Below are 25,837 nucleotides of genomic sequence, written 5' to 3' on the forward strand. Positions count from 1 at the left end.
TGTTTGCTTACACATTTTTATTCCACATTCCTGTGTGAACTGATTGAGGTGAATCTGCTTTAACAAGGGGGCTGGACTGGATGATCTCTAGAGGTACCTTCCAACCCTGACCATTCTGTGATTCTATGATATGCCCACATAGGTGAACAGCACTGTTTCCTCTGATCTTCTATAGCAGATTGAGCAGAACCAGGTGTGTATTGTCACTTTTTCTTTGATGTAGTGGTCCACCAGGAGGGAGTAGAGGAGTGGAACTGGCACAAGGACACAGCTTCCTTTAGAAAGGGTTATACATCATGAATTCTCCGTCCAAAGAACTCTGTTGTTCTTAATTAGGGGCAAATATTGTTGCACCCTTTAGGCATCAGCCTCATACTCCCTTCGTGCCTTCTATTCCCTCACAAAAATTAAAAAAAAAACACATCCTTCTTCAAAAATATTTACTCACCTCAATTTCTTCGTTAGCCAGACTTTACTTCACCCATGAAAGCACAAAAAGAGTCTGAGATCTGATATGCTACTGCATTGCCTCCCTTATTCCCACCATTTCCTCAGCACAAATGAAGAACAATGACCTGAACCAACCCCAGCTTAAGACAATGGGTGTCTGCCTACTGACTTCAATGGAATTTGGATTAACATGGGATTGCAAAGTCTCCAAAATTAATGCAACCATAATGCTGTTAAAACAATGGCTCAAAGGCCAGGAGATCCCTAAAGTTAAAGGTTTCTCTTGTAATTAAGCAAGCCACACTGCACATCCTGCCTTGCCTATGATTACATCTTCATACAGAGAATGAAAACAACTGCTGCACATCTGAGACCAAAACCTCAAAACAACGTGTGTGCAAACTAAACTTTAAGAGTAGAAAGCAACAGCTATCTGCCTCTGTCTTTATCCTCCAGTTGGTACTGATATCTTGTTCAATACAATGCTTTTTGTTCTTGTGCTTTTCTTGAAAAATTAATAAAACAAAAATGTTAGAAGACAGTGCATGTAGTACAAATACTCCTCTGAAAACAGTTATTCTACAACAGAGCTCAGAGAGTTGCAAACTCACCCTCAACCTCAGCTCCGTGTAGCCATGGGATGCCACCTTTCAACCTCCTATCTCCAGAGGTCAGATGTGAAAGACACAAGATGCTGAGGAATATGCCACTAAGAATGATAACTTCTTTCAATGCCTTTGTGTATATTATTATCCAGCTACCCAAAAGAGAAACTGAACTGCCTGGGGTCCAGCTTCAATCGGGGCACCCACTAAATGCTGATCATTGATAATTACAAATGCCTATAATTAGATAACAGGTGTTAGCCAGAGGCCGAGTAGCCACAGTTCCTGCTGAAGGCAACCAAGGCTGATGGTTTGGAGAAGTCCTCTCTCCAACCACTGTGACAATGCCATGATAATCACAGAATCATAGAGTCTCTAGGGCTGGAAGGGACCTCGAAAGATCGTCTAGTCCAACCCCTCTGCCAGAGCAGGACTACCTAGAATAGGTCACAGAGGACCTACAATTCCACATCTTCATATGACCCCACAGTTTCTCCTGCAGGGTCTAGTAGAAGTGGGCAGAGATGGATTGAGTCAGAAGGAAGTAGGCACACACTGTTTCCACTATTTACTCGTTGTTTTGGATTTGCCTATTTTCCCCAGAACTTTCCAGGGAAGTCCTGACTACATTTAATTTGGCTGGGATACAAGGCTATTTTTAGGGAAACAAATAAACAGCTGAAGATCCATTTTTAATTTTCATTTCAATCTAGGATTTATATTTCGTTTGTTAATTTTGCTTTAATCTCCCCGTCCTTCATCAATCCCTGACTTTCACAGTAGTGGAGAGGAGGAGCACAGGGAGGAGGGTGAAGAGGACCCTGTAGGAGCAGTAATGAGGAAGGTCCTGAAAGAGAGAAAAGAGTAATGGGGAAAGAGTATTGTTGACAGCATCTGATCCTCTGATTAATGTATTTCTAAGCAGATTAACCGAATCCCAACTGCTCTGTGCCAGGTTTCTTCTCTAAGCTTCTCTCTCCCCCATGTAAACAAAAAGACATTTCCTCTGAGAAAACATCCAACATACTGACCAGAGCTCTAACAGACTCTCTGCCCTCATAGAGCACAACTTTATGGGGCACAGGAAGAGTGAGGAAATACAGGTCTAGGGAGGCAAACTCTATTTCTCAGCTTATTTTGTGCCCTTTCTTTTACCTCCTGAAGACTTTGTATGTCCATTTGCAGGAATTGTGAAAGGATGCCAAGAGTGATGTCAGAAGAGGAAGAAGCAATAGCTTTGCCGTACAGTGGCTATTCCTAACATAAATTGTCTCTGAGAAGATTCCACCATACACAACTTTTAAATGAAACACTTCAGATCTTATTGCATTGTACAGCATGGTGTTTTCCTACTGATGTCTTTTCATTAAGACAATCACAAGAAAAGTCCTGTGCTGCAAATGAAAGCAGAGATTGTGACTAAAAAAGAATATACTGATTCAGTTAAGGCTATAGGGAAAAGATAAGGACAAGGGGAAAAAAGCAAATGAATTTATGTTGCCCAAGGCACTGAAAGGAATAAGAAAGGATTTACAAATTCATCAGGAGGAGAAGCACCAGAAAGAAGGTAGGTTCATTAATAAATAAGGATGAGGATAAAATGAATGGTTCAGAAAAGGCCGACCAGCTTTTTAAAATCTGTGTTGAGCCAGAAGAATAAAAAGAGGAAATTTGGACTAGAAAAGAGAAGAAGAAGAAGAAGAAGAAAAAAATGAGTTTAAAAAGAGGAGAAGGATAAAGAGCTTGAAGAATGATACGTCCACAAATCAAATAAAGCAAACAACGTCCTAGAACTTAATCTGGAAAAGATAGAGACATTTTTTTAAAACTATTTTTCACTTCAACAGAATTAATGTAGGGTTGAATGTTAAGCAATCTATACATATAAGCACCTGCATAAATGTATGCAGGATCAGGAGCCTAATTTGTTATGGCAAGGCATTGACAAACGTATTATCCCAGTGACAAATAATCTGACAATTTACATTGAGCTAGGGAGGCTCCACAAAACCAACTAAAAAGCAAACACAGTAAAGATTTTCAATAAGGAATAGAGCCGGTCATGTTTAATTTCAAGTCGATATCTATCCTCAGTGAAATAATGAAACAAATATGAAGGATCATTAGGAATCTAAAGAATAAAATCACTTGCAATACACAAGTGAACGACTTTTGCTTTTTAATACACATGCACAGCTAGCACCCAGAGCATAGGTAGTAAAGAGAATTAGAATATTTAGGAATCTGAAGTGTTTGACATTGTCTCTCTATGTCAGTTTGACCAGAACCAACAGCCCATGGATCACAAAATTGGCCAGAGGTACCGAAAGAAAATACATTTTGTTGGACTGGGAAATGACAAATGATCTGCCAAAGGGTTCGCATCCGTGTTGGTCTTATTAAACCAGTGTCACAGGAAACCAGCACTAACTGCCCATGAAATTTGCAACTGACACCCTACAGAGAAATTGCAAATATAATGGAAGACAAAGAAACAGGCCCTCGATGAACACCAAGCTCCTTAAAATTAAGCATGCGTGGGCAATGGTCTGAAAGTTAAAGCAGAGAGTAGCATGAATGGGACAGAGGATGATTGAATCTAGACTCATCAAAGCCACAAGCTGAATCCAACAAAATAGAAAAATGCAGGTAATGTCCCTGAAGAGCAATAATCCAAAAGATGGATACTCAGCAGGAGGGAGAAAGCACAGAAGCTGTTTTGTTCTCTGAGACCTGAGGTTACAGAAAATAGCAAATAAAAAATCTTGATGTGCTATATTAGCAAAACAGGCTCTTGCAATTTTGAGTGCCGAAGAGAGGGGCACCCCATCACAGCAGAGGGAGGGAGGAGAGAGCTTTCACACCATTTCAGTGCAACCAGTCCAAGGATTTTGTTCATTGCATCAATTTCTCCTCAACAATAGGCAAAACAAGCAGCAAACTAGAAAAAAAATATATCAGAAGCAATTGAAGAACAGACCTGGCAGAATTTATAAAGACTAAAGAGGGTTAAATGTGTACAGCTTTTTCGGAAACCACTCTAAGGAAGTAAACTGCAAAATATATTTGATGCATGTGAATACTGCAGAGTGGGAGGAGGTAATAACTAGGAATGATGAGATTAAGATGAAAAGTAAAGAGAAGAATAGACCTTTTATCAGGAAATAAGTTTGCCTGGTTCTGCTTCTGTATCAATAAAAGTTAGATGCATCTCAACAGAAAGAAAAGGAAAAACACAGAGTATAGGTTCTGTGAGAACATCCAGAGAGAGCATTTTGAAGATCCCTTCCCTCTCTCCCAGTCTTTGCACTGAGATGTCAGCTCCCAAGCTCCAGCAGCACTCTTGGTTGCACTGATTTTGTTTTTCCTAAAAGGAAGGAAGACACTTTACCCAGCAGAATTCTAACCACAGCAATTCAAACCAATGCAAAGCAGCATTGCTGGGTGTTTCAGCAGCTCTGGCTAATCTTATGTCCATTAGCAACGTGCATAGTTACATAAATGAGACACTAAGACTCTAATTCCACTATTCATTACCATTATTAATACAGTGACATACAAGTACATAATAAAGACCTCCTGTCCTTAGGGAGGTCATATTACCAGATGCCTGCTGACCACAAGAAGGGCTGGGAGAGGTGAATGGTTTCTAAGTTCCTCTAAGCACTACCCTACTGCATAAACAGACCTGACCTCTTCTCCTGGACAATGAAAAAAAAGAGTGTTCTTATCTCTCATCAAAACTGAAGTGAGACCAAACTGCAGGTACACCCACAGAGGACCAAATCCAGAGAGGAACATTCTTGGGATTGTATATATTTTCAAAAAGGACGAATCCAACCCCCAAGTCAGGAGATGTCCATGTCTGTTACTTACGAGCCAATGGAGGAGAAAACAAGAGTAACAGTGCTCATCATCTAAGCTGCTGCGAAAGGTCTGCACTACTGCAGGCACAGGGAAGGATGGAGCACACAGGAGAGAAAAGTACTGGAAAGAGCTGCTGCTTGATGGCAACTGCTGAGATGAATTTGGCCACCCGTTGTGCCATTAACATAGGATAAAGCGGTGCTGTGATAATGGCTTTCGGAGTCTTCCTCCCCTTACCAAAATAAAGAGGCATTTCCTCTGAGAGGTGTCTGATGGAGATTAATACAGTTAATATCCTTATTATATTAATTCCTCATTTTCTGATGGCTAAATCCTAGCTTGCCCTTCCTTCATATGCTGCAGTCTCAAGCAGATGGGATGCATATGTGAATTCCCTACCACGTATTTTGGATAGGGCCTGATGCAGCCCAACACTTAGTGTTCCCAGATCACCTGGTGGCAACAATACTCAGTTACGCCCCATGGTCCCCGAGAAACAAGCTCAGCTGTTTGTGGGCTAGGACTGGAGACCTCTCTTCCTCTTAATGCCTGGCAGAAGCACTTCAGGAACAACTATATTTTTATCCATTAAGCATGAAATCTTCTGTATGGCTCACTTGCCCCACCCAGAGGCATTTTGCTCTGCAACCTGCAAATACCAGAGCTCCACAGCCTCCAAGTTCCACAGGAGAGTGGGGCAGATAACGACTGTGACACTGAATTAAACCCAAGAAGCTGCAGTGATGGTAGTGAGGGAATCCTACGGATCTTGACAATTATAAAGTTCAGACCCTCTGGAGCCTTGCTTCAGACTCTCGGAGTTGATTTGGAAATCACTTTATTAATGTTCTTTCTTTTCCTCCCTTTCTCCCCAAGCAACATCATCATTTATTAATTTATGATTAAATGAATTATTGATTCTCCCTGCACCTGCAGTATTCACCATTGTCCTTCTTCCCCGGAGAAACTTTTGACTGACATGAGAATGGCAAAATGTCAGAGAGACAAAAAGAGGGAGAGAAGAAGCTCACTGAGTGCAGGACCTCAGAGAAGCACACTCCCCGTGGAAGTGCTTGAGCTGCAGGGGATGAATGCAATGCACCAAGGCACAGCAACGGTGCCACCTTCTCAGATCTCGATGGAAGAAAAATAAATTGATAAAAGCCAAATTGCTTCTGATAAGGAGGGAATGAGCAGCAAAGCTATTCATAGACATTTAGCATGTGGGGAGGTATTAAAAGAAAAAAAAAAAAAAGAGGCCTGACCCAAAGCAGAAGCTTTTTTTATTCAGAAAAGTCAAGCTACAGTTCTTTGAATACATCACTGAAAAAACCTTCCAGGCTTTTGGCTTTTGCCTTGCGATTACAATCAACAGATGGTGATTATTTCACAGGCTAGGGCATCTGGTCAGCTCCTAGCCAAATGTAAATAAAAGGCCTTTACGTGATTTTACCAGGCATTCTGATCCAGAAACAAAACCAAGTTTGGGAGCAAAAGAAAAAAGGTGAAAGGGAAGAGGCATTTAATGCTCTCTGATTTTGGAGATATTTCATTTCCAAGATAAAAAACAGGTGTTGAGAGAGAAGGGTGGGGGACAAATAATTGTAAATACCTTTACAGAAATGTGTCCCTTGCTCAGATGGTCAGGGCTTGGCACTCCTGAAACTGATGAAAATTTCTGACCCAGAATCTCATCTCCCTGTCATGAATGAAACCTCAACCTTGACCCTTTACCTAGGCTTTGCAGGTCAGGTAAACCTTCACCCCTTATCTTTCACCCAAGTGTTGTAATGTGCCTCACCCTAAAAAGCCAGGCGAGTTTCACTCTGAGAACAGGAGGAATACCTCAAGGTACTGCTCCTGCTTCTCACCAGAAAAAAAAGAAAAGGAAAACCAGGCCACCATGGAGAAACATCCTCTCCCTGCACATCTTTCCTGGCCAGAAGAGATGCAATATTCTCCTTGAACTATCCATACAAAAAAACACACCTCCTGATCTTTGTCCTTCCTGCAGCCCTCATCTCCTGATGAATCACTGTTTGCCCAATGTTGGTTCTGTGCACCTGAACACTGTGGGACTGAACACACAACAGCAAAGGGAAGACTAAATTACTGCAGACAGATTACCCTCTCAGGTGGGAGATGCAGGGCCGTGTTTTGGGGAAACAAATTCTTGATAACAGAGGCTTTGGGTATGCATGTGTGCAAACACCCCCAAAAACGGAGTGACCACATCTGTCATATCCACACCGTGATTTTGTTACACTCTGCTAGCCCACCAATCTTGTTTCATTCCAAACATACATGAAAAGATTACGGATTTTACCTCTGAGCAGCACAGGCATTACAAACCTCAAGGAGGTAAGAGGAGATTATTACTTATTACCTGTGTCAGCACCCCGATAGATTCCCCCACTGCCTTGTTGCATACTAAAACAGCTTTTTTTACCACCTCCCTGCTCTTCTCTTTGTTATGGGTGGCCCTGCAGGCCTGCCTTGCCTGCTCTGCAGAGAAGCTTCAGGGCACTCATTGCTGTTTTGTACTACAGGACAACAGCTGAAAATCTGAAAGGTACACTGGCAGAACATGGTCAGAGAGCAATTTTGTTCAGAAAACAAGGAAAATACTTTCTGTTTCTGCCTTACACATGACTCTGGATTGTCATTGTCTGCTAAATTAAGGTCAGCATGGCTGGTCTTAAAAGCACGTCCTGTACCAAAGTCATGGCCAACTGTGACTTCCTAGCCATCGCCACAGGGCACACACGGCTGTCTTGAGCTCTCCGCCAGCTTGTGCAGAATCCTTGACCATGACTGTTGAACATGCAAGCCCTGCTGTTGTGGGCAGTGTGAGAGAAGAGATGAGGATCTCCTCCAGGTTTCCCATCATCACAGTGCTCATTGCAACACACTGCTGAATGGGTTCTGACTCACTACTGGGGAGAATCGGTGGAATTCGGCCATTTCATTACAGGCTCGGCAGGACCTACAGGCGAGAGTGGAATTAGATGCCTTCTCTCTAGCTGAGGAGGAGTGAGAGGAACACCCTTCAGCCCAATTTATCCAGCAGTATTGGAAGGCAGTGGCAAAATAGGGCCTGAGGAGGGGCAGAGGGCACAGATTGGTAATATAGGAACGAATTCTCGGCAGAGAACACACATGCGTCGTGGGATGAAGGAAGGAAATTACATTACACTCTACACGTACAAGGAACAAGCTTGGCTCTGAAATAAAAGAGCAGCACACTACCGCACCACCTCCTATTAAATTGATGGACTACTTGTCTGTACCCAGGGCTTCTCAAGATAAAAAGGTTCATTTCCTCAGAGAACAAGGTTTTGACCTTCAAGACCTTACTGGGCCTGTGCGCGTTTACTCATTTTAATTTCAGATTAGCATTTCGCATTTTCAGTACCTAGGGGATTACTGTTTTCGTCCGTGCAGCAACTGCAGTTCATAAAAGTATCAGTTACCCTCCCCCTCGTTCACAAAATCAAGGCAGATCTGACCAGATGGCACATGCTCCTGCGCTCTGTGTCAGGCTGCATTAATTCAGGGGAAATGAACTCTCCTCCAAAACTATATTTATTTCAGACACCGCCATGCCCAGTTGCTGGGCTCTCCTTGGGAAAACCTAGGGCCAGCTCTTTTCCATGAGCTTAGCAAGGTAAAAAGGATGGCCTTCCTGGAAGCCTCAGATGCCAGGTACCCACAGGCTCCCAGCTGGCTGGAAGTACTTCAGAGCGCCTTCCCCGGAGCTTTGAGGCAGTGGCTTTTTTCTTAATGCTCCAAGTGGCATGTAGCAGAAGGTGCTCCCACACTTCATCGGACCAGCCCAGTAACATCTTAAGGCAGTGTTACTGCAACAGCTAAGCCTTTTTGGGAAGGCTGCATTACACTATCTTGCTAGAGGGTCAGGAATGGGATTCCTCCAAGCAACAGAGAAAGGCAAATGCTGTTCTGATACAGTGGAGAGTGTACAAGCCAAGTTACGACTTAGATCCAGCTCTTTGACAGGCTCACTTCTATGGGGTTGAGGCAAGATATTTCACCTATTTATAGCTTTGGCCAAGCTTCCCATTGATGGCCCATTTCCTTCACCTTCTGCTGTGATAATTCTCCCTGTTACTGGAGACAGCATAGTGTGAGCGCTCAAAAGAAAGTCTGATTGGGTAAGAAATGCCCTTTGTTCCTTACTGTAAAATGTTATTTACAGTCTTACATAGCATATATAACAACACCTAAGTGCTATACTATAATTAGTAAAATCATGCAGAGAAACTGTTCATGTGGATAATGATACTTTGCGTACTCCCATGTGGGTAGTTTAAGGTTGAATTAATTCACGTTTGCCCAGCTTTGCAAGATCTATGGAAGAAAAGCTATTGTTACGCAAATAATTATTAATAATGACTCCTCCTATGCTGCTCCCCATTAAATGTGCTCCATTTATAAGTCAAGGGGTGTTTTTCTCCTTGTTCCAAGACAAACTGGGTTCCACAAATGGAAACTGTGGTGTCAGTATACCTGGCAAGGGAGGATAGCTCTGAAATGAGAGTGCTTTTCTGAGATTGAAGGCTCAGCTTTTGGATCTTTCTTTCTATAGTGTAAGCAATATATGTGACCCTGGAAGTTACTTGAAAGAGCAGTCACACTGCCTACTCAAGGGGTCAAACTTAGGCCCATGCAGAGGAAAATTCAGACCACCAAACACCACACAATTTTCTCAGACATGAATAATTATCTTCATTTCATAGACTGAGGCACAAACACTTTTGACAATAAAGCAATTCTTTAAAGTATGATGAGTATAAATACACCATAAATATAATGCTCAAATTCTATACTAAGTTAAGGACAGCTATCTAACAAAGACCATTTATAAGAACATCACTGTCTCTGTACAAGGCAGGCATTAGGGCTTTGATATCACAATCACATTCCTTTAAAACAGAGCTAGCTGCTCCACAGCTAGCTGCTAAGGTCCCTGAGAGGCCTCTCAGTGTGGATGATGGCAGGACCACACAGAGCAGGAACACAAGGAATTTTCTATTGGACAAGACTTCCCTCAGGTTGTAGATTATGTCATGAGTCACAAAAAGGTCACACCAACACAATACACATAGGACTATTGCGTGACCTGGTGCCTCTCAACAAATTCTCTTGTTTTTTCTTTTCATCTAATAAAACTGTGAGGGCAGAAAAAGAGAAATTTGGCTATCACCATAGTTCTTTAACAGCTTCATCAGCCCTGTAGGGGAACAGTCAGATGTCCTACAAAATGAAGAATTTTGTCCACATGTTGTGCACGGCTCCTTGCAACTGGGACACGTCAGCCTTACTGTGCCATTCTCATGCAGGAAACAGCCATCAGTGCGGCAGGTCTGATGCATCTCAAGCCCTCATGCACACTTAATTTTGGTGAGGGATTTCTCGAACAAAAGCACAGAGAAGAAAGAATTAAGTTATGCCTTTGGCTCCCAAGGCAGTAGCTTGCTTGCACATGGTTCCTGGGCAAGATAGGCTCTGACAGAGGTTAACGGAGCCCTCTGAAATGGTCTCTCTCTATCTCTGAAAAATATTTTTTGCAGGGTTCCCACTACACCAAAATTCGTAGATGCTTTAGACAAGAAACAAGGTAGTAAGGTTTGAGAGTGATATCTTCCTGCATCTTCAGCAGCTGCAAGCACTAGAGAATCTGCAGTCAGAATTTAGCTCAAGGGAGTTTTGAGGACCACAAGAGACAGAAATTATGCCTGCTCATCTCCCTGTTGCTCTGCAGATGCAATCCAGCTAAGCATCAGAGAAAACTAATTTGTGCCACGTGAATGAGTAAGTATGAGGTGAAGGCACTCCTGGAACTGATGTGGTAGAAAGAAAGTCCTTCTCCATTTTGTTTATTTGTTCCCTGCTTTCAAAGTAGCTGTGATAAAGAGATATCAATCATTGTCACAGAGAGCCCAGTGTTCAGATGTGTGCAGTTCCCTGAGGCCCTTTGAAGAATGCATATTGCATGTGTTTGCATGAGAAACATGGCCAGGCCAGATGCTTGCACAGGCCTCCACACATTTGCAATTACACCTACAATTACCCCAAATGTCCAAGAACCAGACCAAGGTGTTGTAGTATATGGATGCTGTAAGCCCTGCCAAGCAGAGTGTCTAAGGACCTGATGTTTAAGGGATTCCCTAGTGATTTCAGCAAGCTAATATGAAACATCCTAGAACAAGTCTTTTCTGAACTATAGCAAATTTAGCCTAAGAAAGCTCTTCCTTGGCATCTTGTTTTCAGCTGAGGGAAAGTCAGATCTCTGGATAAGGTTTCTAGCCACCATGAGCAATGGCTTCATGTTCTGACACAAGTGAATCCCTTCAACATTAACTCCACAGGCATGGTGGGCAGTAAGGACATATATTGATGACATTTTAGATAGGTCTCAGTAGTTCAATCACATATGGATTTTTATTCCAGTCCAAACAGCTATTCCTTAGGCTGTTTCCCACAAGCAGACTCATGTCACTGAGGTTTACTGTAGTAGACCACTTTGGCTAGGATAAGACGTCTTTGAATCCAGAGGACTTCTGTAAATGGAGTTCTCTAAGGACTGAGATGAGTCTTTAAAGTGAAGAAAGGAAAGATAATAGGGCATTTTGTTTTGGCCAACCAACATCCTAGGACTGGATTGGGAATCCAGATAAAAATCTTTAAGCATCCAAACCATTATATGTGTGAGCAAAGTATTCTGTTACCTACACGGACAGCTAGAAACTTGCATTTCTCAGTGGCTTTAAATGCTTTTAGGCCTTTTTGGGAAGAAGAATACGTGAGATTGGCACATGAGATATAACACAAGGGTGGCAAGTTCAGGCAGGCCACAAATATAATAAACCCACTGGGGTTTTTTTCCTCTCTTGGACTTGCTTGTCTAGAGCAGCCAAGAGAATATTCACAGGCAAGAAATATATCTTTTTTTTTTTTTTTCCTTTTTGAAATGGCAACAAGGATGCCAAAACTGGGATGCAATTAGTCTTTAGGTAAAACTCAGGGTTTTCATCCCAGATAAGGATGTTATTAAACATCGTGTATTGTGCTGGTAACTCACAGAAAGGATGTAAATGCTGGAATCATAACAGTATAGCTACTTTCTCAGCACTCCAGTCAAATATGTTCCTTCAAAGAGGAAGAAAAAGCTTCTTGAACAGCAGAATATTTGAAGTCTGATTTCCTACAACTATCTGGTATGTGGCTTCTCAGGTGTCCAGTAACCCACCTGAGTTCCCTCTGTAGCCTTTGCAGAACTGAATAGTACCTTCACATATGTCTCCAATAACCACAAGTTCCCTGTCTTTCTTCAACAAATTATTCATGAATGACCACATCTTGGTGACTGTTTTGTTAGCTCTTGGTCTTCCCATAGAAAACCTTTCTTCTGCAGACATCTGTTCTGCCACAGGAGTCTGTTACCTGAGATAACCAGGTTTCATTTGTAGGAAAAAAAATGTCCATGTTCAGCCCCAGTCAGCACATAAGCCTAAATAGCAGAAATCAAGAAGCAGAGCAGCAGGCACTTTCTTGGATGCAGTTAGCTGTCTGATTGCTCTCTTGTAAGACTGGTCCTGGGGGACAGCTGTGACATATGACTGCTGTGCAAACGTCACAGGTCCCTAAGCTGGGAGTTACTCAGGACCTAGTACAACCTTCATATTGCAGGTTACATATGAACAGCATCAGGAGAAAAAACATTAATTAGATGACTTATGGGCTCTGAAAAGACCAGACAAGAGATGAAACAAGATTCCTGTCCAGACCTGGAGACCGACCGGTGAACCGGCCTTGGCAGTTGTGCCTACCAATGCCACTATTAGCTCTGCATGATGCAGCTTGAGACTCACGGTGAACCGAGTCACGTAACAGACACCCCTAGCACAGATGAAGGCCAATTCCCACACCATGTCTGCCAGACTGCAAGAAATGCCAACACTTTATGCTATATCAGAGGCACAGCCGAGAGGAAGAAACCCGTTTCCAGATTTTACGGTTCAGCAGTCCCCTAGACCTGCTGAGGCTGAACACCACTGCTCTCTGCAAGTTTTGGTGGAAAAGAGGAAAGACCTAAAACACCATCTGTGGAGGAGGTCCCACCAGAGCCTGCTTACAGTACACATCAGAAATGAAGGATTTGAAGTTATGGTGAGATGGTTTTTCCAGGGAGGAAAGTTTCATTTATTTACAGCAATGCTGTAAGCTCTTTTCCTACCCTACTGGCAGCTCAAAATATGTACATCCAGCATGAAACAGCTGTTTCAGGATCAGCCTTTGTCACAGAAAAGATGCTGTAAATAAATCATAGGCTTGTGAGCTACTCTGGCCAACAGGATACCCTGGTATAATTAAACCCCACATTTTACAGACTGTTAAATTGAGACATGAAGCATTGACCTGACCTATTATGATCGCACAAGCAATGAATGACCAAGGCAGGAGCAGCGGTTCTCACTAGCCTCCTAAAAAGGCCCACAAATGATCAGGAATAAAGAGGGCAGATCTACTTTCTTGCTGCTCAGCATCGTTTTTTCAAAATCCCTCTCTTTTGTCTGCGGTCTTGTGATGCACTCTCAGTGCTTGTGTCAGCCCTCCACATACACCATCGATCACAGATTGGCCTTCACAGGATGTTTCTTCCTTGTTTGTTTGCTTGTTTCCTAATGAATATTATTTTTAATAATATTAAAGGACAGAGGAGTCCAGAGTGAAGGCTGTCACTGTGCTCAGTCTCCATGGAAATAATCCACAATGCTAATACACCCTAAAATGGTAATAAAGCCTGTGTTCTATTATGTAATCCCATAGTAAGAAAGAGCTCTGTCGGCTTGCCTGACAAATGATATCTATGTAACCTTGGAGGGGATTATTACTGAAAAACACAGGGTGGAAAAACAAAGCAACACACACAGGCGCACGCAAATCCACTGGAGGCAGCAAAAGGACAAACAGCTCCAGCCAGGCTCGTGTGCATTGGCCTCAAAATATTATGTCTCTTGCCATCAAACTGGGAAAGGACCTCCTGTCAAAGCAGCAGGCCTGCCCCAGATCCTCCTCTGCTTGCAGAGTACCCCTTTCTCCCCAGGAACCTCAGTACCAAGAGCAGGCAAAGGACAGGTTTTCCCCTCCTCTATCCTCCTTCCCTCCCTTCCCTCAAATGAACATTCAAAGCCCCGGCAGCTGGCCAAATCCAGTTTGCCTGCGTCACCAATGCACGTGGATTCACATCTGTGCTGCCCAGTGGTGATGGAGCCAAGGCTACGTGCATCCCCGAGGAGGATTCATGCCCCCAAATCCATCAAGTTGTGTATCAACAAAGAGGGAACTACACTTTTTCTCAGCACAGCTGAATGAGAGACGGGAGGTTTGGAGGCAGGGGTGCACTCATTTTGTAGCTGTATGAGTTTGGCTGGTGAACCATAAACCAAGAAGAGGGAGCTCTCTGCCCTTGTTCCTCAGGTGCAGAACATAAATAAAGCACTGACAGATTAATCCCGTGTTTTACGAGGTGAACCACATCGTACTTCCATACAGGTAACCTTTTTATCACATCCCTCTGTTCCTCTCTCCCCACACAGACTTTGCCCCACTGAAAACATGGAAAGTGATGCATCAGGTCAGCCATCAGAGGCATGGGTCTAACATAGTAATTGCTTGAACAAAGACTCCCATCCTCCTATGGTCCCACCAGCCCCGAGTTCCCTCCTTCAGGGCATGGCAACCAGTCAGTCAGGAGGTTGACCCCAGGAGAGAATTCACACGCTATGATACCAGCAGCAAGCTCTTATCTTGAAGCCAGCAAAGGATAGTGACTACTCCAGTATCTCTTTCCCACAGATGAAAGCATGGAAATATTTAGTGGAGCGCCAGAAAACTTTTATTGGGAACGAGAGGTGACATCAGGCGGGTTTCCATGCCTAATTGAACATTCACTCTTTCATGATGGGCTGTGTTTAAGAGACCTTTAATGTTTTCTCAGATAGCAGAAGAGGAATGAATAGGGAGTTTCAAGTCAGAGAAGTTTCCTGAAGGCAGAAAAAAATCCAATTCTGAAGAAATAATCAGTCCTAACATTTAAAAAGATGTCACTAGGAGACTTAAAAGATATGTTTAAGGGAACATAGCCTTTACCAGTCAGTGCAAGAAGAAAGCTCTAATTCAGACTAGATGTATGTGGTGTGACTGCCTGGAAAATAAAGGGTTACAATCATTATCCACACCAGTCACATTTTTTTAATTAATAACCTTGTAATTGGTATTGACTTAAACCAACTGATGACAGTCTTATGATGAACCATTCCCAGCCAAGCTTCCCACTGAATTGCCCTCGGGTCAGGAAAACAGTGAAGTCCATTATCGGACAGAAGCTTTCTGCCCCACACCAGTCTCCTTCCTGGGCCACAAGAGAGGTCACCCCATGCATGAGATGCAGCAGTCACCCACCTCTTCTGGAGGTTTTCAAAACCTGCCTCGGCATGTTCCTGTGTGACCTGATCTAGGTGGACTTGCTTTGGCAGAGGGTTGGACTAGATAATCTCTAAAAGTCCCTTCTAACCCCTACCATTCTGTGATTCATCCAGCTCTGGCCTGCTAGCACCATGGTGGCACCGAGCCCGCACCATGCCAGAGCCTGGCTTCCACAGGCCAGTGTCTAAAATACTATCACTTTCTGGTCTAGTGATTTCTCTGTCGGGCATTATGATTTAAAACCATGCTCCCCCAGTCGGGGCCACCAAAACCTTCATCCACCCTGTTCCCAGCAGCACCCTGGTGAAGAAAGGAATGGCTTTCATTTCCAGGAAGCAGAATGAGCAAATCTTGCTCCTCTCTTCATAGAAAATTGAAGCTCCCTGCTTAGATCTGCAAGATATGGTTATTTTGGACATGTCTGACATAACTGCAACACGCAGCTTCAGACATGCCTCTGAAGTACAGGGAAAGGAAAAAAAGGCAGCATTGACAAAGGGCAGCATTGCCTCCGCTGCAGCTCAAGCCACAGCCTCACCTAAGACAGGCCACACCTCAAAAAAAAAGCCCTGGGGATGTATTTCTGGCCTGAAGCTCATTTACAGCAAATTCTGGGAGAGATTAACCTCCAAAGAGAAGCACACAAGCCACCTGGATACAGAAGGCATCACAGTAGCCTCTCTATAAGGCTCTCCCTACCTGCAGCACCAGGCTGGGCTCGGGACAACTCTCAAGAACAGGGCTTTCTTTACCCTCTTCCCCATCAGGAGAGGAAAGTCCTTTTTTTCTCCCTCAAGCCTCGACGAAGGAGCCCACGGAGGGCTTCCCCCGTCCACTACCGTGGAGTAGCATTAGAGGGCAGTGCGCTGCCTAGAAAGCGCGATCCGTGTACCCCCCGCAAGCTCAACCCCTCGCCAAGGCCACGAACTTCCCCTCATACCAAGGCAGGCTGTCCCTCAGTATCGCTGCTGCCGAAGGAAGGGGCCATCCCTGGCCCCTGGGCCGAGTTCCCGCTCCGGGCGGTGGCCGCTGCAGCGAGCGCTGCCCGCAGCCGCCTCCTCCCTGGCAGGCGGCAACCGGGAAATTCTGCAGGGGTTGCGTTTTAATTAGAAAATGCACGTTTTAATTAAATAAATGTGAAGCCGGGTAATGCAATCAGGAGAATTGCCCACACTCTTTTATTTTGCAATTCAATTTATTTTGTGCTATCGCCACACTTTTAGTTTCCCTGTGCCAAAGACTTTTGCATTGATCACTCGAAGCTGCATTGCAGAATTTGCCAGGGACAAAGCTGGAAGCGCTGGCTGTTGAATAAAGGGCAGTTGGAACTTTTCACAGCTGGGGATGCATAGGAGACAGGCTGCATCTGCAGCAGAGGAACTATTTATCCAGATTTTTGAGGACCAAAGTTCCCACTGACTGTTAAGTGGAGTTCAACAACACTCCTGAAAATCAGGTGCAGAAGAGGACAGGAATGTAGGCTGCCCCATGTAGGGAAAGCAAGTGAGTAAGTGTGCATACACACTAGCATATAAGTGGGCACATAAACCAACAGGGTATCTTCATTCTGCAATGCTGCAATCACTATTTCCTGAGTCTGCAATTGTTAACATTCTAGAAAGCTAAATTACCAAACAAAATCAAGATTTTTTTTGCATTCAAAAGCCAGTTCTGGTTGCTAAGTGATACTTCTCTATCACATCATTTGAAAAACCCACGCACTAAGAGCAAAGAAATCGCTAGGTTAGGACATCAGGAATGCAAGATGAGGAATTTTATATATGTATTTGTAGTACAGTAGTGTTTGAGACCACAGGGAGCTGTTGTTTCCTGATTCCAAGGAGGTCTTAAACAAACACTGCTCAATAAGTTGGTCTAAGAAACCATAGCACAGACCTGGAAAAAAGAAACAGCAGGGAAAGGAAACAGCTCTATAAAGATTAAAAAGAAAACCTATCATGAACAGAAGAAACTGTAAAGAGAGATATCTACAACCAGAAGTGATGACCGAGGCTGTGTGAAACTATGTTTGGTTGGAAAGCTGGAGAGAAGATTTTGGGGAAAGAATACAAAAAGGTGAAATTATGAAAAGGGACTTATGGAAAACTTATGAAAGTTTTAAAACTAAGGATAGAAGTTTGAGAGAACAGGGGACACCAAAGGTTCATCCTGCTGGGGGTGGGGGGGGAAATCATAGTGAGGTTACCGATATGGAGTTATGGGTGAAAATTTGTCGGAAAAAATATGAAACTTTGATAAATTGCAGGCAAAGATGTAGTAAGAGCTGAACCTATCAGTTGAAGCAGCACAATCAGTAATAGCTGCAAGACAGCAAGCACTAAACCGTAGCTCTGGTTCCTGGAGCAATACATGCAAAAATGCTCAAACTGTGAGAATATGATTCCTCTGTGCTTTATCAAGCATCACATAATGAAAAGTATGAAGCAACTTTACTTCCCTTCCCTAATAGCTCTAGAATTCTTAAAGAAGACTATTGATTTTATTTCCTAAAGACTATTTTCCAGAATGCCTGTCCATAAGAATTATTGTCAGTGAATAAATTAATCAGGTGACTCTGCCTGTGAATAGTCTTTCTGCTTGCTGATTCTTAGGAATGCTGGCATCATCGTCTGGTATAAAGTCTGCATGTAGCTATAACAAACCCCGTTGTTTTGTAAATACCCTTTTATTCATTAAACACTGCTATGCTTTCCCATACGGCTCTCCTACGTCCCTCTCAAACAGGAATTTCACATGCAGTGCCAAGCAAGGCAACAAAGACAAGCAGGCATAGATATTTTGCCACAGACTTTGGAATATTCACACAAAGGGTTTGTGCCTGTGAAGCGGGTAGGGAGCTGACCTATCAAGACTCAAGTAACATACAGACATGAACCCAGGGTTTTTTCCAGGCCAGAGGACCAGAACAGCACTGAGACCTGGGACTCTGGTCCAAGCATAACTGTCCACTAAATATCCACCACAAAGAAGCTTAGAAAAGACCAAGAGAGTTGGCACAGATAATTCAGAAGGAAAAAGGAAAAACTTGGTTGGTGAAGGAATTAAAGAGGTGAATTTGCTTTTAAGCCAAAAAGCTGTGATTACTGTTGTCTATATATACACAACACTTATGTCATTTATTGAGATCACACTGTGAGTTTGTGTGGGTGTACGTCAGTATTTTGTCACCCACACAGTTTTCGAACCTGCTGGTCAGAAAATTTAACAAAGCAGTAGACACCTCCAAGGTTTAAGTTTTGTGGTACTGGAGGGATGAGTAAATTTGTCTGTTGTGACAAACTGTTGTAACAACACAACAGACAGCTGCCTTCATTCACCTGGCAGGCAGTCCATCACCTCACATGGATCCCAAAGCCAAGTACTTGCCAGACCAGTAGCTGGTGAAGCAAATAGGAAGGACAGGAGAAAGTAACGGATATTTCCAAAGGTCACAAGACCTGTAGGAAGTTGAGTGTTACCAGTTGGTGAGGGGTGGGGAAGGGGGTGGAGGGTGGAAATCTTTGGCAGGGCACAGTGCCTGAAGATGTGTGGACTCTGCAAATGCTGTGGTGCTTGATCCGGTGGATGTCAGCAGAAGATAGTGCTACAGGAGTGCTGGAGATGTAGGACAGAAACCTGCAGGCAGCCAAGATCCCAAATGAGCTTTTCTTTTTGTGCCAGCAGGTGAAAATACCATTTTCTTTAAAAGAGAAGCCAGTACCATGTAGGTACAGATACAAATCAGTGTAAGCAAGCTCCTTCTTGGCATGCACACACACTGCACAGTGATGTTAGCTACACATGGATGTGTAGCACTGTCCTCATGCATCCAAAACATTGCCAGCAAGCAGACAGAAATCAGAGCAAGCCCAAGCTGAGTACACTTGCTCCTGACATGCCTGCCTCACATCCTGTCCATGAGGTCAGGAAGTCTCTTGTCTCTATTTCCAAACTGAGCTTCTGTACCTCAGGGGCTTATAAAGTCGGTTGAACAGTCCTTTGCATCTGAATGATGCCTGATTATTTTCTGCAGAGATAGTCAGAACAAGTGAGTTATCTACAAGCAATGTGCATTATCGTCTAGCAGAAAAGCTACAGATCTATCAGGCCATCTGTGACCAAGGCCTTTGGTCATCCCTGTGACACAAACCCTCTGTGTCCTCAGACGAGTCACTTTGCCATGACTATCCATGCAAAACCCAGATTTGTGTCCTCTCTCTCACTGCCAAGGAGACACAATAGTGGGGAGTTCAGGAGGATGAATAATTTAAGGTTAGTAGATGAACTCACTATGCTCTTTCAATGCCATTACTTATTGGTCTTGTGCTGATAAACTTTACCTCTGGACAAGAAGTGGCTCACCTAGCCCTGCAGGTCTTCAGCCATCTTGCTCCCATTTTGCAGCCCCTGACCCCCTGCTCTGGCACCACATGGCTCCCTGGCAGGGATATCAGAGCATCTCTGGCCTGCCACAGGTTTGGAGCGGTAATCAAACACGGCTCCTCAGAATAGACACACTCCCCCACTGCTCCTACCCCCTGCATCTTCGGTAACCCTAACTCCCAGAAGAAGGGGCTGGAGGCAGGAAAGCAGGCGGGACAGCAAAAAAAGGAGACATTCAAGACTCTAGGCATTAACTCTATGCATCAGGCACAACTGCTGCTCCAGTCCTTATCCCCACCCCATTCTCAAATCTTTGTAACAGGTGGAGAAGGAGGGGGTGGCTACTGCCCTCGCAAGAATCCCCTCACACATGCCTAAGGGCTGGATATAACCAGGTAGGGCCAGAGGCATCCTGGCAGAGAGACGAAGACAGCGAGCTAAATAAAGACATGGAATTAGGCACTCAAGTGGAGATAAAAATAGGTGGACTTCACCCCTGCCCTGAGCAGAAGGAAAGGCCAAGAGAACTCACCGCCAAACCCAACAAATTTCATTCTGCTCTTCCCAAAACAATGTGAAAGACACAGCAAATATGGACTGAACGGCAGCACACAAGTCAGGCCAAGCACACCAGGAGCTCTTCACTGGCACTGGCATGTGTTGCCTGCTACGTGCTTGTGGGGCAGGTGGCCAGGGCCTGCCGCAAGGTCTCCTTTCAGACCCAGGGCCACCAGAGTCAGCCTTACACCTGGAACACAGCTCCCAAAGGGTAAGACTGGTGCCACATCACAGGTGAAGTGCGTGTACAAGTGGGTATCAGAACCTTGGGAGCCTTTGCCAAGAGGGAAGAGCTGTGCAAGGCTCAGAGAGAGCAAGAAGGCGAGGACAGAATAGGACTGGCAGATGAGTGTGATGGGGGATGGCCAGACTTCTTAGACAGGCATGACTGGAAAAGAATCCACTGTCCTTGAGCATTCTGCCCTGGACACTGGGTAAAGTCCCATGACCAAGAAACCACTGGGTCTGCATGTAAACCCAAAGAGGAGTAGGGAGGGAAGCTGTGGGAGGAGCAAGGGTAGGAATCTCTGGTCGTGCATGGCTTGGAGTTGGAGGAATTGGGACACTTGGGAGGTGGGCACACAGGGGAGGAATGAGTCTCAGAGAAGCAACAGCCACTAGATAGAAAATACAGACTCGATTTTTTTCTGTACCACTGAACTGAGTCACTTAGTTCTTTAAAAGACCAATGATTTACTAGAAAAAAAAAAGAAACCTGTCCTCCACCTGAGAAGATGAGGCATTTCTAGTGCAAAATACACAAGACCAAGTCAGAAAGCTACTTTACATGCACCTCTGTCAGCATGGCACAGCACAATTATGAGTAAGGCCCACGGCATGGTAGCACAATGTGCAAAGCAGAGGTGGGGAGGCCCATCAGACTTGACACACAGAGGAGGGCTAGTGAAGGGGCTGGTTTGGTGGGATGGAACCCTCAATCCAGGAGGAATTCAGTCTCAGATCTGGGCTTTGGTGCTTCACATTTCACAAGGAGCTCCAACTATGGTGCTACAGCCCATTACAGCTCAGACCGGAATCCCGTGTTTTATCTTCTCTGTGAGAAACACAGCTCACCTGTGATTGCAGCCCTTTTGATCCAGCTGGAACAGCTGTCCCATAACCATGAGACAGATCACTGATGCAGAAACCTGATGAGACTGCAAACAAGAAAAGCTATAAAGCTTAGGCAGGTAACTCTAGATACAATTTGTGTGTGACATACCAGACTCAGCAGAGCAATGGATCTGCTCCAGTACCCAGCAACCAGTGCAGGCCTAACAGAATGAAAGGCACTTTCATATGTGTAACAGAGCAATCAAGAAATACAGGGTAATAGGAGGAGGATAAAGCCTGCCAGTAACCTGTAACAGTACAATCAAGGTGTCACTTCTCGTATTGTGCATCTCTGAGACACAGAGAATGAGACCTACATCATTTGGTAGAAGAAGGCATACATTTAGGAAGAACTATTCAGGAAAAAAAACCCAACCTTTGCTAACATAGCAATAAATGCAATCAATACAGGTTGCTGGAGCACTCAAGTTGTCTAGAGAAACCGATACCTAAGGATATCACGATCAATAATGCAGGATTCTTTAGATATCTCAAGAAAAGAAACTTCAGTGCCTAGACTGAGCACCTTGGTTTGTTGGTACTGCCTTACTCTGGAGAAACACAGCCCTTTTCATAGATAGGTGTGATGGAAGCAGGATTATATCTGTATTTCACCAGCCACTCTCCAGAGACAGCTTCCCTGCCCAGACAGCTTCAAACCTTCACCGGTCTTATAACTTAGAGGTGCCAAAATGGATTGGGCAGACCTTGTGTCCTCTGCTGGGACTAAGAGCCAGGCACTGACATGCTGACAGGGTAGCAGCTATGTCACCTCTATGAAAGTTTTTAGCAAATTGAACACAATGTGAATCACATGCTCAGGGATGCCCTATCCATGTTAAATGTTTTTACAGAAAATCATCTTTAATTTAGCCCCTATTCCTCCCCCCCCCGCCCCCCATAACTATCAGTGGCTTTATAAGAAGTCTCTGAAGCTGACTAGCTGTCAGAAGACTGTAGCAGCTGAGCATGAGACAACAGGGCTCTTCACACTCCAGCAATACGTCAGAGGCAGTTTAGAGGTGTGGTATTCACACATTTTCTGGATGTTGTTGCTCAGTGGTTAAGGAGTTAACTATGCCAGCAGTTCCATTTTTGGGTTTAGGTCACCCCTCCCTGGACTAACTGATCTGCTAGCACCGCTGAGAGCAACCATTTCAGACACCTTTTGCAATTCATGGCAGAAAACCTGCTGAAAATTCCTCCACCATATCCTCTAACATCTAGAAGGGGAAAAAAACTCACAGAAGCTGAGATTGTCAGTGTTACTGAAATTTGGTGATCCTGGCAGCAGGTAGGGTCATAAAGGTGTCAGCAGAATAGGAGAGAGGAGACCAGGTAATGACCTACTAAGAGAATTAGAAGGAAGAATAAAGATGATCTGAGAGGAGATAATGAGGGGTAAAATAGAGCAGATCTTGTCTGAAAATATCTATCCGGTTCTGTGAACTCTCCCTGGACAGAGAGACAGTCATACTCCTTTCTTGGGGAGTGAAATATTGACAACATTTATGAAAAGCAAACAACCCAGAGATATAACTCCAAAGGGCTGAAGTGCAAGAAAGAGACCCTATAAAGGGAGAGTGGCACAGGGCAAAGAGCTCTCACCATCACCAATATGCAAGGCTGCATGTTGGACTACTCAGCTTCTTATTAAGTACCTCAGGCTCAGTAGCTAAGCTGCTTAGGAGAGCCTGGTGTCTCCCCAAATGAGTACCTCTGCTGCAATCTTAACCTCAGCTCTTCCATGGCTGTTGCCCCAGCTCAAACACAAACATTTTGGACCTGGCATATGAGTTCGATCATCCTTGCTAGAGGCTCAGGTTAAAACCCAAGTGCAGATTACACTCCAGCAGACAACTCCTAACTACTCAGTAGTGTGGGCAAAGTGTCCTCCTGGTCCTGCCGATAACTCTAGTGAGATGACACCTCTGTGTCTTACCTACACACTCACTACATGTTTATTACTCCCTACAAGCCTATCTTCCCTATAAGCCTATCTTAAAGATCACGTTTGGCCATGCTGCCCTTTACATCTACACTTCTCTTCCAGAGCAACAGGCAAAGGAAGCAGATGGGAAATCATTCACTTCCTCTACCATCACCGTACCAAATGTCAGGGTCAGGGACCTGCAGGATCAGCAGCCTCTGGCCAGGATGACCTTGAGTTCAGAGATTTGCATTCAAATCTGTCATTAGATAGTGACCTTGTGGAAGCCAGGTTTCCAGCAAGATATCAGGCCAGGAAAAATTCAAAGCTCTCAACCTATGTATCAAAAAGGTGAAAGGTCATATCCTTCATTCTCAACATTTACAAAAAATGTGTAACAGACTCGGCATAACTTTCAGCTGAGAGACTGACTGATGACCTGTAATGAGGACAAAGGCACCTGAGAAATCACCCAGAACAAGAGTCACAATATGCAGCCATCTCTCAATTGCTGTTGGTTCAGAAAACACATCATTTGCTTAAGTAAACTTCCCTGTACTATGGGAAATCTCCATGGCAGAACCACAGCAGGTACTGGTTTACACAGGTTGTCACTGAAGGGTTTTGTAGAAAAATCACGGTCTGCCATTCAGATCAGCTGCCCTCATGGCTCTTTGAGACTACTTATGTTGCCCTCTGTGTTCTGGGGTAATTTAGCTTAGAGAAGGCTGAGAGTAGACATGATCACTCTCTACAACTACCTGAAATGGGGTTGTAATGAGGTGAAGGTAGATCTCTTCTCTCCAGTTGTGCCAGAGGAGGTTTAGATTGAACATTAGGAAGAACTTTTTCACTGGGGGGGTTACTAAGCATTGGAACAGGCTTCCCAGGGAGGTGGTGGAGTCACCATCTCTGGAGATATTCAAAAGACACATACATGAGGTGCTAGGGACATAGGTTAGTTTAGTGATTGACTTGGCAGTGTGAAGTTAGCAGCTGGACATAATAATCTTAATGGTCTTTTCCAAACAAAATGATTCTGTGATTCTAGACAGAATTGTTCATACCTCTCCCAGCACATTGCACAGCTTCCCTGCTGCACAGGCTGCTGGAAAGACACTGTTAAATCCAGTTGGCTAGAGGTCCTCCACAAGCCAAGTGTCCGACAGAGCAGCTCTATACTCTGCGGCAAAGAGACAGCAGTGCAACAAGAAATGCCATGCTGGGAGAGAGGTTATGAGGCCACCTGGTGTACCTGGGAATAAGCACACATCCCCTTGCAAACCAGAGAAGCAGCAAGCTGCAAGGTACATGCGGGGCAAGACCTGTGCTTCCAAGGCACAACACCTGTCCCCACAACATAGAGCCTCTGCCTTCTAGTGGTGCAGGTGCTCTCCTCTGGTGATGGCTTTGAAGACTGCCCATTCATCTGATTTGTGAGTTATGTAACCACTAGAGGAAAATAGGGTTTGTTTGCTTGCTTTTTGCTTTAATAGAAGTCATGTAATCACTTTAGGTTTAAGCTCCAGTCCAAATCGGACTATTTTTACATTGCAAGCTTGATCCCTCTGGAAAGAGGACAAGTCCTTTTGCCTAGTTTACACCGAATGAGTTGTGATAACACAGTGACTGCTGGAGGACTACATGAGAAGCATGTCTCTCTTCCTGAGCCCTGCAGTGCACTCCCTGGTGTTTCATCCCTCAGGAAGAAATCCCTGGGAGCTGGCGGTATAACCTAGTCCACATGGCCTAGACAGACCTTGAATACTCTTTTGTTTCCCGATTCTTACTCTAACTTTCTTATACCTATACATCCTACTGCCACCTCCCAAGAAGTAATTTATTCTGTATTTCTTCCCAGGTTTTGAGCTTACCACATTGTTCAGCATTTCTGCCTAAGATCCATCAGCCCTTGCTTTTATGGTATTTCCCTTGACATTGACTGTCACATTGCATGCTACCTACCATTTAAAGACTAGGGTGCTAAGTTGCAACCAAAGGAACCACCAAACACTTTAGGAAATCATTCTTTCCATTACACAGGTGCTCCTCTGCACACAAAGCAACCCTTAAGCATCTGGAATAAAACAGGCTTTGCCACCGTGCTGTGCCTCTTCCCCACTACCACCCCACTTCTCCCCATTTGCAGCAGAGACCAACTTCTGATGACGATAGTCCACACTTCAAAGGTGTTCAGACCTTGGCCTGAGTTATCATAGAAACAAAATATGTGTGTAGACCTTCCTCAAAATGCAAGGTGTTTATTGCCCCAGATCCCATCGGGAGCTGTTTTTGCTTCTTGTCAAATGATTTGGATCTCATTCAACACTTCTTCTCAGGCAGAAACGCCCATCATGTTGGCAGCAGGATTAAAATGGCATGTGAGCCAGACAGGGTGAAAATGTCCCCATTAATTTTTCAC

This window comes from Colius striatus, chromosome 1 (assembly GCF_028858725.1).
Source record: "Colius striatus isolate bColStr4 chromosome 1, bColStr4.1.hap1, whole genome shotgun sequence".
In the NCBI taxonomy this organism is placed as follows: Eukaryota; Metazoa; Chordata; class Aves; order Coliiformes; family Coliidae; genus Colius; species Colius striatus.